Source organism: Coptis chinensis, chromosome 1, assembly GCF_015680905.1.
Source record: "Coptis chinensis isolate HL-2020 chromosome 1, ASM1568090v1, whole genome shotgun sequence".
NCBI lineage: Eukaryota > Viridiplantae > Streptophyta > Magnoliopsida > Ranunculales > Ranunculaceae > Coptis > Coptis chinensis.
The window spans coordinates 20,908,191-20,921,086 of NC_141456.1; positions in this window are offsets into that span (position 1 = coordinate 20,908,191).

The following is a 12,896-nucleotide window of genomic DNA, read 5'->3' on the forward strand; positions in this document are numbered from 1 at the left end:
AGCAAAATAACTACTCACCGTTTCGAAAAAGCTCCCTACGAATTCCTCCGAGTCCGAGCGGCGGCTCCACCCCTCCGAAATCCAAATTTTCATCTCTGCCTCCATTTTCATTATTTTATTATTTCTCTGAACCCTATTTTCTAGAAAAATGTGTTTATATACTTGGGTCCGAAACCCAAGCCCAACACCGACTCGGGCCCAAAACCAAGCCCACGTATCCCGAGTCCAATCCGACGAATTTTTAAAATAAACAATTAAATTAATTAATTAAATAGAAAAATACGTATAAAAACACGGGGTGTTATACTGTTTCTCAGATTGTACCTTACGAATGTAAGCATAGCTTTGTTCCAAGGAAAATTTAGGTTCTTTCCGAAGGATCTCTCCACGCACCTGATCATACTCCTGATCTAGGCCACGCAAAAACATATGAACACGCATTCTAAACATCGTGGACGTTTCATGGACTACAACTTCAACACGGTTATTCTGGGAGGTCACCCTCTGATCAATTTCTTGGAACACAGCCACCAATTCGTTGTAATAGGAAGGAATAAGTCTCCCATTCTGCTTCGCTTCAAAACACTCCATATTCAATTCAAAATTTTGAGTTTCATCAGAGTCATCATAGAAGGTCTTCTCCACAGCCTCCCAAATATCTTTTGCAGTAGGAAGACGAATATAACGGTTCATAAGAGAAATTTCCATAGAATCAATAAGCTAGCTTTTTACCTTTTCATTATCTGTTGCCCAAACTTCATATTCTGACGAATTCATAAGCGGTTCAACCTTTGCGCCAGTCAAATAACCAAGCTTTCCCCTTGCTCCAATCCACATCCGCATGAGAGGAGCCCAAATGGTATAGTTGGACTCATCTAATGGAACAGTTTTTGGGAACGCTGAGTTGTCTTGTGCGGTGTAGTGGTGATGAATGATGCTTGAAGAATTGTTGTCAGAGTCAGCCATTGTAGTGGTGATATTGTTGCAGGAAAAAAAAAACAAACAATTTAGGTTTTTGAAGAAAATAAAAAAATAAAACTTTGTGAGAGGGGTTTAAGATTCAAGAATTCAATAATGGATTTAAGATTCAAAGATTCAATGCAGCGGATTTCAATGGTTTGGCTCTGATACCATGTAGAACCAGAGAATTCAATTCAATTTAGTGTATATTTACTTGATTGAATTCTAAAGAGATTACAATTGTTTATATAGAGTTTACAAAATAGGAAACAACAAAATTCGGTGGCTTGAGAAACACGGGGCGCGGGTCGCGCTCTATCCACACTATATCTGGGCGCAGGTCGTGCCCTATACACAGAAAGCATAATACAACTTTCTACAAGACGGGTTTCAAGACTTTAAGACTTTAGAAAAAAAAAAAAAAAAAACCAATGCCCAGCATGGTAGCATGGTAGCATGGTTTGCATACTTGTATCTTAGTATTGTACAGGCTGTTAACAACCGTACACGTAAGTGAAACCTCGTATCTCCTATGTAGTATGTATACTTCATTTCGTACAAACAACCAAAGTGAGTTTTTTATAAATACCCAACAAAATCACTTTGATTCGCTCCAGTTCCCACACATAAGGGAGATAGTTGGAAGTTGGAACACTTGCTATTTTGGAGATTTTATCTCCTCATTAACAGTCCACATGGCCCTTTAAAAGTGTGACGTGGGCCTGGGTTGTACGGATTTGCATTGGTGATGCCTTATATTGAGAAACTAGGTTGTGAACTTTAAAGATGGGAACTTTTTGTTTGATAAGAAATGGGAAATTATAGAGTAACACATTGTGTCACGTGACTTTATAACACAAGCCAATATATACTGCCACATAGATCTAGGTAAAATGCAACTGGCTAGATGGAAAGAAGTTGGATAGTCTCTCTAAGGAAAGAAATAAAAAAAAAAAAAAAAAAAAGCTCTCTCCTTGTCTTCTCATTTTTTGGCATGTTTATCTTCTGTTCGTCCTTCTTCTACTTTGGCTGCAATCTTTTCCATCTACCTCTAGTGTTTTTCTATCGGTCTTCACTGTAGGTTATATGATTGTCAGTCAGATTGCTTCACACATATAGTTCTATAGTATTTTCATATTATTTTTCCTTTCGAAAAAACTTTGACATTTCATGCTTTGAACATCTTTTTACCTATTTTATCAGATGGAAGATCTCAATGACAAGCATGTCGAGGTTAATGCTCAAACTTATACATATCGAGTTGAAGAAGCGTTGCATCCATCTGTAGGTATGGAATTTAATTTTTATGAAGATGCTTATGAATTCTTTAATCGATATGCCAAGAAAGTGGGCTTTGGATCGAATTAGAGTAAGGAGTTCATGGTGGAGAACAAGCCCGATGAAGAAAACTCAAAAGAGAAGTACCATCTGATATTGTCTTGTAGCAGTGAAGGTTATAAGAGAATGAGGGAATCCAATCGTTTGAGGCCTGATACACGGACTGGTTGAGCTATGATGAGGATTAAACTAGTGGAATCTCAAAGGTGGAAATTAATTGAAGTGAACTTTGTCCATAACCATATAACCATTTAAACAGTCCGTCCAGAGCAAGATTTTCTAGATCACATAAGAAATTGGAACCAGGAACTAAAAAGAAATTAGAGTTAGATTCTGATTCAGGTATACCAACATATATGGCGTATCAAAGGCTAGTTGTTGATGCAGGAGGTTATGAAAATCTGAGCTTTGGAGAAAATGAAGTTTATAACTATGTTGACTATTACAAACACCTAAAACTAAAAGATGGAGATGCGCAAGCCATTTATAGATACTTTTCTGATATGCAACTTAATAGTCTAAAATTCTTTCATCTAATGGATTTTAGTAATGATGGGCGACTAAGGAATGTCTTTTGGGCTGATGGGTGGTCAAGGGCAGCATATGAATACTTCAATGATGTAGTTGCTTTCGACACCACTTATTTGACAAACAAATATGATTTATCTTTTGCGCCTTTTGTAGGTGTGAATCATCATGGGCAATCTATATTACTTGGTTGTGGTTTGTTGGCAGATGAGACGATTAAGTCTTTTGAGTGGTTATTCAAAGTCTAGCTTTCTTGTATGTCTAGGAAACCCCCTGCTGCTATTATAACAGACCAGTGTAAGGCCATGAAAAGTGCAATTGCTAATGTCTTTCCCAATGCTCGCCACCATTTCTGCTTATGGCACATCATGCAGAAGGTACCAGAAAAATTAAAAGGTATATCTGATTATGAAGAAGTGAAACATAAATTGTACAAGGTAGTTTATCAGTCTTTGAGGGTGCAAGAATTTGAAGCTACTTGACAGGATATGATTAAGAGTTATGGACTTGAGAAACACGAGTGGCTTCTATCTCTTTATGAAGATCGAGAAAGTTCGGTTCCGATTTTCCTGAAAGGAACTTTTTTTGCAGGGATGTCCACTACACAACGCAGTAAGAGCATGAATGCTTCTTTGATAAGTATGTGAACAGAAAGACTTCCCTAAGAGAATTTGTGGGAAGGTATGAATTAGCACTTAAGAGGAAGTAAGATAAGGAGGCAAAGGCATCTGCTTGGTCACGACATAGAATTCCTGTGTTAAAAACAAGATATCCTTTTAAATTGCAGCTGTCCAAGATATACACTAAAAAAATATTTAAGAAATTTCAAAATGAAATTGAAGAGATGTCTTCTTGTTTCAACACCACACAAGTACGTGTAAATGGGCAAATTGTCACATACATTGTGAAGGTACGCATGGTGAGTGAAAAAGGAGAAAGATGGGTTAAGGAGTATAAGGTATTGTACGTATAATGGAAAGGAAATCGAAGTTCAATGCATCTGCAATTTGTTTAACTTCAAGGGAATTTTGTGTCGACATGCTTTGTTTTAAGCATACTTAACAATAATGGTATTGATGAGATACCACCTCAATACATTATATCACGATGGAGGAAAGATTTTAAGCGAATGTATGTTCTAAACCCAGACTCCAATTATAACACCCGGCTATTTCTATTTATTATTTTTATAATATATGATTAATATTAATAATAAGAATAAATAAAATAAAATAAAATAAAAAAGATAATGATTAGAAAGAGATAGGGTAAAGAGGATAAACCCAATTCCCTATTTTTGAGGAGTTTTGAAAAAAAAAAAAAAAAAAAAGGAAAAGTATCTTCGGTGCTACATTTTAATTGGGGAGAGTTTTCTTCATTTTTGGGGGCTGGATAATAAAAAAATTCATGATATCCTTAAGGTTGGAAATCTTTTAGATCACAAAAATAAAAAACACCACCATAGAACTATAGAAGTATGTCTCTATGCATTTGTTCATACAGGAACTAAACGAAGAACACTGGAGTTCCCACGAGACATCATCCATGATATCTTTTCAAGACTACCCTTCAAGTCTGTTTTACGACTCAAGTGCGCATGCAAGTCATGGTACTTTCTATTAAAAGATCCTGATTTTGTCATAATGCATCTCAATGAATCAATGCAAAGAAAGGACGATAATTTCAATTTTATGATATGTAACTTTAAACACTTCTTGGTTGACTACGATACGTCTTCTGCAAAGTTATTAAAAGCGGTAAGCGGTAGAGATTGATTATCCTTTCAAGTTTTCTCAAACTGCTGCAATGATCCTCGGTTCATGTAACGGGATATTTTTATTGGCATTTACGATAGTTCTGGGTAGGGGAACATACAGTACATGCCTCTATGACTACAAAGAACGCCACAGTATATTGGTTTTTATGGCATTTTACCTTTGGAATCCATCAACTAAAGAGTACAGAGAGTTACCGGAGGCATTTTCAAAATATCAAAGCAAATATTTCAATGTTGTTTATGGATTTGGTTACGAGTCAACACATGATGAGTACAAAGTGATTAGAATCAGGTACTTTTGTGATCGTGTGGGTGGTTCTACTGTTAAATGTTATGAATCAGAAGTTCATATTTACTCACTACGAACAAATACATACAAGAGGATTCAAGACATTCCTCATTTAATTCATAGGTTTTCGAATGGACGCCCACATGAATATGGAGGGATATTTTTGAATGGTGCAATCCATTGGCTAGGGACGGTATCTTACTCTTTGCGAATTGTTTCATTGGGTTTCCTGCTAACTGTGTGATTGGGTCGGGTACAAATCTTGATTCTTCAAAGTTTCGGTTTCTTATTGCTGATCAGCTTGATGTTAATGCCCAGGATGTTCAGGTACGTTTTAATGTTATTATATTTAGTTGATTACTTTTCTTTAAGTGCAAGATAGTGATTATTGCAATCTGTTAAAAATATATATTGCTGCTGAATGTTGCCTTCGCTTTAGGTTGACTATGCTATGTAGTCCGTATATCAATTTGTCATATGCTCAGCACAACGAAACGTATTGGTGACAATTCTATGCGTCAGAAATTCTATTTGTCAGAAAACAGTTTTCTGCATAGAGTTTGATCACAAATTGCATAAAGCTAGGGGGAGAGTTAGAGTTTTTGTAAAATATGAAAAAGTGAGTTTTATGAGTCTTCATTCTAACTCAATTGGCCTTGTCCAATTCCGAGTCCTGTGGAGACAGCTATGGTGTCTGGACGTTTGGTTGACAGAAAACAGTGTGGCAGAATTCAGTTTATGCGCACTGTGTTCAAGTCCAGTTTTAAAATAGTTAGACTGAGAGTTAGAATTTTTATAAAACATAAAAAAAATAAGATTTGGAAGTTTGCTTTCTATTCCAATTGGCCTCATCGCATTCCGAGGCCCGTGGAATTAATTATGGTGTTTGGAAGTTTGACTAGCAGAAAATAGTGCGTCAGAAATCAGTTTATGTGCACTGTGTTCGAGCTTAGTTATCGAATATTTAGAATGAGATTGAATATTTTTGTAAAACATAAGAAAGTAAGTTCTGTGTGTTAGTTTTTTTACGCAAAAAGCCTTGATGCATTTGGACACATGTGGAAAGCGTTGTGTCATTCGGAAGATAGTCCGTCAGAAATCTAGTTTGCTGAAAATTAGGATTTTTATCGTTTTCAACTTAAGTTTTCTTTTAGAGAGGCTGAGGTTGGGACTTCGAGTTCTACATGAAAAAGTATGTCTACATACCCTAGTTTCTAAATAATTAAGTTACATGTCCTTTGGATGAATGTAGGAAAAACTATAGCATTGCCTATGTGGCTGATAAGAACTACGAATGCTTGATTCCAATCTTGAAAGATTTGGATACGTAGGCAGCTTTGAGAAAAAGTGCAGCCGCTACACTACACTACAACTTCTATCTCACACATATATATATTAGTTTGTGTGATAACTATGTGATTGTGTTAGAAATTATTGTTGTTTTGAGACTACCTAAATATATATGTGTGAGATAGAAGTTGTATATGAATATAGACTTGAGTATATGTGGATCTGTTTTGGACATTTGTGTGTGTGGACTTGAATTTGGGCTAATGAACTATTTGTTTATGATATTGTGTATATGAGTGTGGTTATGTAAATTGTATTGGTTTGATTATAAGTCTGTTTATATTCAATGATATTTAAGTGGTTGATTTGCCTTAACGCGCGAAAATGACTCTCTGCATGTGTGGTCGGTTTTGACATGAGTAATGCTACTATAATTATAAGTGATAATAATGTTTTAATGTGTCGCCCACACCTTTAGAACTTTCCACGCCTCAGGATTTGGTAATGAGATATTATGACTTGTGATGTCATGTGATAGATGGGTATTCATTGAATGTGCCATGAATGACCCAATAGTTTGGACTGCCCTAGAGAGGAACTAAGGTATTAAGCCTTCTTGGGTTGGTCGTATTCCTTGAATGTACTGGAATGTAGGTTTGGGTATTCCTTGAATGTGGCGGGAATGACTAAGGGCATTCATTGAATGTGCCATGAATGGCCCGTTAGTGTTATGATAGGTATTGCGGGAATGACCCAAGGTATTCATTGAATGTGCCATGAATGACCTGATATTTTGTTATGCCCAAAAGAGGCTTTGTGATTATGTGTATGATTATGTGTATGGAAAGCCCATAGATGGCTGTGACTCACAAGTTACGAGTTTACAAGATGAAAGTATGTTTCTTGGAGGCGATATCCCGTTTGGGACATATGTCTTGTAGTGGTACTCGGTGTGAGTGAGGCACACGGATATGTGTGATTTGGCAAATGTGTGTAGTGCAAATCGTGGAGTAGGAACTAAAATTTGGGCTGTGTCTCTGAATAAATGAGTCAACAAGATAATTAATAAGCAAAGTAAAAATGTTGATTTTACGTGTGCTAGAGTTATTGCATATGATGTATATGATTTCTTATGAGAAATGTTTACGTGGTTTGTATGAGTTGATACTCACAAGGGATGAATGTACTCCTTGGGTGTGATATTTTCCCATTCTCATAAGTAGACGAGTGGTTTTTAAGTAAAAGTATATGAATTGTGTGATGTTATGGATGTGAGGTGTGACTGTGAATAATTTCAGTAAATGATTGTGATTTCTATGTGACTGCGAAATGACTATAACTTGATATGTTATTACGAAAATATCAATGACTTGTGATAGTCTGAGATTTACGGTTATGCACGCAGAAACTTTATGACGTAATGATGTCATATGAATGACTACCCTTGCTATAAGTATTATGATAAGTGGTATTTCCCGAATATGCGGGACGCACCAGGTTATATCAATTAGACTTAAATGTCTTAAATGAGGTTTGGTTATGAATGGAGATTTGACTGGCTGAGATAAATCCTTTTATTGTGATTTCTAACTCGTTTTTTTGGGGGAGGGTAGGACCTATTAATCTTTTTCTGCAGGAACGTAAATATCCTACCCTAAGACGACGTGTTGGCTTAAAGGTAAGGTATACCAAACTCAGTTTTAATTAGGTTATCATATGTGCATTTAATAAATGGAATGTAAGTGGTGTTTATGTTGTGAGTTATTTTGGAAAAACGGGAATGTATATTGGGGGTGAAATATTACTTGGGAAGAAACTACACGCCGTTTTGGAAAACGGAACTATATTGTCTTCCAAGTTGAAATGGTGGGTTTTGTTTCACCCCGGGTTTCTAGATAATTAAATATAATTGTTTTAAATATTGTCTGGAAACTTAGGGTGTGACACCAATGATGTTGAAAGCGATAATCCGGAGCAATGACATGACAATATTTATAAGTATGCTATTAAGTTTGTCGAAGAAGCGGTGGTATCAAAAGAACATTATAAAGTTGCATTAGAGGCACTGGCAAAAGCAATGAACAAAGTTAAATAGGTAGAAGGTTGTGAATTGAGTAATACTCCAACATCAACACCACCAGGTGCAACAGACGATGGTGTTAAAGTGCAAGATCCTGTTTGGTCTAAGAGCGTTGGTATGGTAGGCCAAAGGAAAATTAAGAGACTGCCCAACTTGTCTAAAAAAATTCGTAAACCCAAGCGACAAAAGGTATGCATGCATGATGCGCTTCTTCTTGATTGCATGACTACTTTATTAGATTTTATGTTATTCCATCACCCTTTTTCATGTTTTATTACAGAAACAAGATCAAAGGCAAGAGAAAAATAGTAAGAATGGGTCGAAGCCCATACCACCATCTTCATCTCCATGTACACCACATGTTGGTAATCTAGTCAGCACTCAAGAGAGGATTGAGGTTTGTAAATTGTAAGTTGTATGTATAGAACACTAGAATATTATTTTGTTTTTGTCACGCCCCGAGACCCCACACACACATCGGCACATCCCGAGGATGAGGAGTGAATCTCGAGGTTGACACCCAATTCTAACGAAATTTCGGCAGAGTTTCCTTTGTTTAATCAACATTCGTAAACCCTAAAACCTGTCATAAAACCTGTCATAACCCCTGAACATCTCACAATTCATTCTTCCAACCATATATATATATCCAACAACCACATATACTACTCTTAACTTTAAATACTATAGGGATATGACAATATCTACAAAACAAGGGAGCACTGTTGCCAAATACGATTATTACATCAAAATGACCTAGCTCTCTATATATACAACAAAAGAAACTAGTCTCTCTATACAACCAAAAGTATGAACTTGACTTTGTCCTCGTCAAGCATAAGGAAATCCTCCCAAATCACTAGGGTTAGGGAAAACCTCCTCTGCAACTGGCTTGTCTGAAATGTTAAGTAGGGTGAGCAAACAACTATGCCCAATAGAAACGCACATAGCCAATAAATAGTTACTTATAGAAAACATTTAAAACATGCAGGGTTTCCATAAAAGTATTCAAATATCGTGATTATATATATACATCACTAACTAGCATAAATCATCTCGACATGCTTCATTGATATACAAAATATAGTTTTTCACAATCATCATACAACTATTGTGGCCGCTGCATCCTATTAGAATGGTGAGGGTACGACGGTACTACTTTGATCCACAGGGCAATCTCGGTTCAAGACTTTTCGGTGTGAACCATGCACCGTTGTTTTCCCCGATTTTTACCGCGGGGGCTGAAATGTCGTTGTTGTGTTCATTACACACAAAATCCCCAAAGCTTTTAGGGCTCGGGTGCCCCCGTGACTACCTAACCCCCACACGGCTGTCACCTAACTTACGGTGGTCAACCGTTCGACGACCGCAGATCGCCAGATCCCCGACACACATCCGTGGACTGGACTAAACTCTCACTCGGCGCCTAAACCTCATCAAGGTAGCATGTAACCCCACACAAGCTAATCACCATACAGCGTGACACGTACAAGCATGGTTATCTAGAAAAGGAATTCCCGGACTACATCCAGTGATGCATCCCTTTAAAGGTGGCCCACCATCTCGAAGGTGTACACCACGGTTGGAATCTAGAGCTTAACCTCAGCTCCTCCGAATTTCGACAACAGTTCCTTCTTTTTAGGAATTCACAATTCCTTTCCTAAATCCCCTCGTGATAAGCATAGTAATATCTATATATATACTCGTATTACCGATTGTTTTCCAAATACTATAGATACATATTTAGATTTTCTTTTAAAACTGTTGGTCCTGTATGTGTGAGTTCCGGGATGTCCCCCATCGATCACATACAACCTATGACTCCCAAACGGGCCAGTCATAGTAAATGACAACCGATGATTCCCAAATGGCGAATCATCGTAAATAACAACGAACTCTATCCCGGGGACAATCCAGAACCTCACACATATTTACAAACAACCGGGTAATCCTCACCCGCATACAAAATCCATCTCTCTGTCTCCTTACTGAGACAAGAGACGCGAACCCTTCCCAAAACCAGTTTTTCTCTTTTAACAAAGAAAACAAATCTCCGCTACCCCGATTTTACCAAAAAAACCATTTCACACGAAAGCTATCTATATATACAGTTTATATCGAGGAAATACAGTGCAAATCATGAATATCATATATACATGCATGGTTGATACGCAACTATCTATTTCCTATTTAAACAATTCAAATCATGCATGAAAATAAGCAGACTATATATTGGTATGTAGGTTCCTACCTTAGCAAGCTCCTTCTCCTCAAGCCCACTTAACCCAATCGAGCCCGCTTAACCGAATCAACTCGAATTCACTCCTATAACAGCATATACATATACGTTGGTTGTTAGAATTGATCAAACAACGAGGAATTATTATCTAGCGTAAGCCGAGAAGAAATATCGACGTTAAGAAATTGGTTTCGGGTATTTTTTTCTATAACTACTGTCAACAGAGCTATAGGCCATTTCGGGCACTGTTACTCTGACGGTCTCTACGGCTATTTCCGGCCATGGCAGGCCCTCATATCGACGCCAATCCTATCACATCTCAATTCAAATTCCAAATTTCAACTACAACCAATCCCACGCCCTTCGATTCATATTAAATCTCTCGAAATTCACATTAACAGTTATAAATCGACATGAATCTCTCGAACTTCACATTAACAGTTATAAATCGACATGAATCTCTCGAATTTGCAATGAATAACCAAATTCTTACCAAGTCAGCAGCAAAAATCGCTCCTAGCTCGCTGCTCCACCAAAAATCGCTCCACTCTATCGCCACACCACACCGGCCGGCCGACATAACAACCACCCCATTCAATTATCTTTCATCAAATACCACTAATTAACTCGAAATCGAGTTTACACTATCAATTTGTAGGCGAAATTCACTAACCTTTCGCGAAAACCCGACGCACTCCAAGAATTTTCGGCTCCACCACTATTTCCCTCCACTTTAGCTCATCCAAACTGCCACTGCCGACCTTCAACACCCCCAATACAATCAATTTCATCATTACACCCTCAAGTAATCGAAATTGAAGCTAACTATTTATTTGAAACGAATGTAAACTCACCTTTCGCGAAAATACGACGCCAATTCCAAACGTTTTTGAATCCCCACACTTGCTTTGAGTGTTGTTAGGGATTGGTTGTTCGAATTCTTGGGTTGAATCGGTTGGAGAGGAATTCACTCACCTGTCGCCGCGATTTGGCTTCGGGATGCTCGAATTTCCAAGAGATTTCGAATTCTCTCACTTCATTTTAGTGTTTCTAGGTTTGAGTGTGAAGAATTGAGGGTTGGATCGATGGGAATTGGGAGAATTCAGGTTTCTCTCTCCTAAGGTTTGGGTATTGTCGAATTGGGGAAGAAGGAGAAGTTAAGTGCGATTTTCGGTTTCGCGATTTTTGGTTTTCCTGTTTCGCGATTTCGTTTGTTCTATTTGGGCCGATATATTTAGGCCCAAGCCCAATATATTCCAATTAGACTTAAGGTCCTAATACTCCTAACTACCAACTCGTTTGACGTCGCGTCATAATTATTTTTCCGGCCCATCTCGCTAAATTTAATCTTCTATATTCTATCCCACCGCAGGCTATAACAATAACCCACTCATGCGTGTAAGCTGTTAACTCGTGCCAACTTCGAACGCAGAAAACCGCTAACTGACATTTTGTTAAATTTTCGCATATGGGTCGCTTACCTAACGTGACTTATGAGTCGGAGTTAAGTTTCAGTAAGTTACGTACGTTTGAAATATAAACCCGATGACCAATTTACATAAATGACCCTAGATTTAATATAAAATTTATAAAAATACCCTTAATAATAATTCAAGACTTTACAGTTTTTTAGGCAACTGTTTGTTGGTGCGCAGATGATGCTAGATTCAAAGACAAACAACTCTAACCACCCACAGATGGGAGAATTTCAGGCCTTACTAATGGTTGGGCAACAAACTCAATTAATTATGTACTCAATATATTCATGTTTTAGCAGTTTGTTTAATAGTTTTTTGTGTTGTGATATACGAATGTAGGGGCACTTGACATCTTCTCAACAGAGTGATATTGGGCATTTAGGATTTGAAAAACCAGTTGGCGAGCATCAATTTTGCATTCAAAGGCAGTAAGATGGTGTTGGACGACGGCAATTATTGAAACCGGACTGAAAATATGCATCTTGAGGAATTTTTGTCACGTGTAATTGTTGGTGGTATCCTAAATTAGCTAGGACTGTTCTAAACAATTTTTGAGATATTTATTTTCGAAGCATTTTGTATGAACGTCATTCAATTTATTGAGAAGAAAGTTTGCTTTGCAACGTTTTGGATGATCATGCACAATATAAAACATGGAAGTTTCTCAGTCCTCACCGCTATTGTTTATTGAGATTTTTGGAAGTATACGAGGTTTTGGTGGCATTTGAAATGCTCAATATTTGCTGTAGTCCTAATGTTTCACGTTTCCGTCTTTTATTTCCCGCCCCTTTTTGTTGAAAAATATTATTCTAACTTTGTTTCCGTATAATACCGACTGACTTTGTCAACAGATTGTAATAATCCATGTGTCTTATCCTGATTTGATGTGTTACACTATCAGCATAACACGTTGTGTT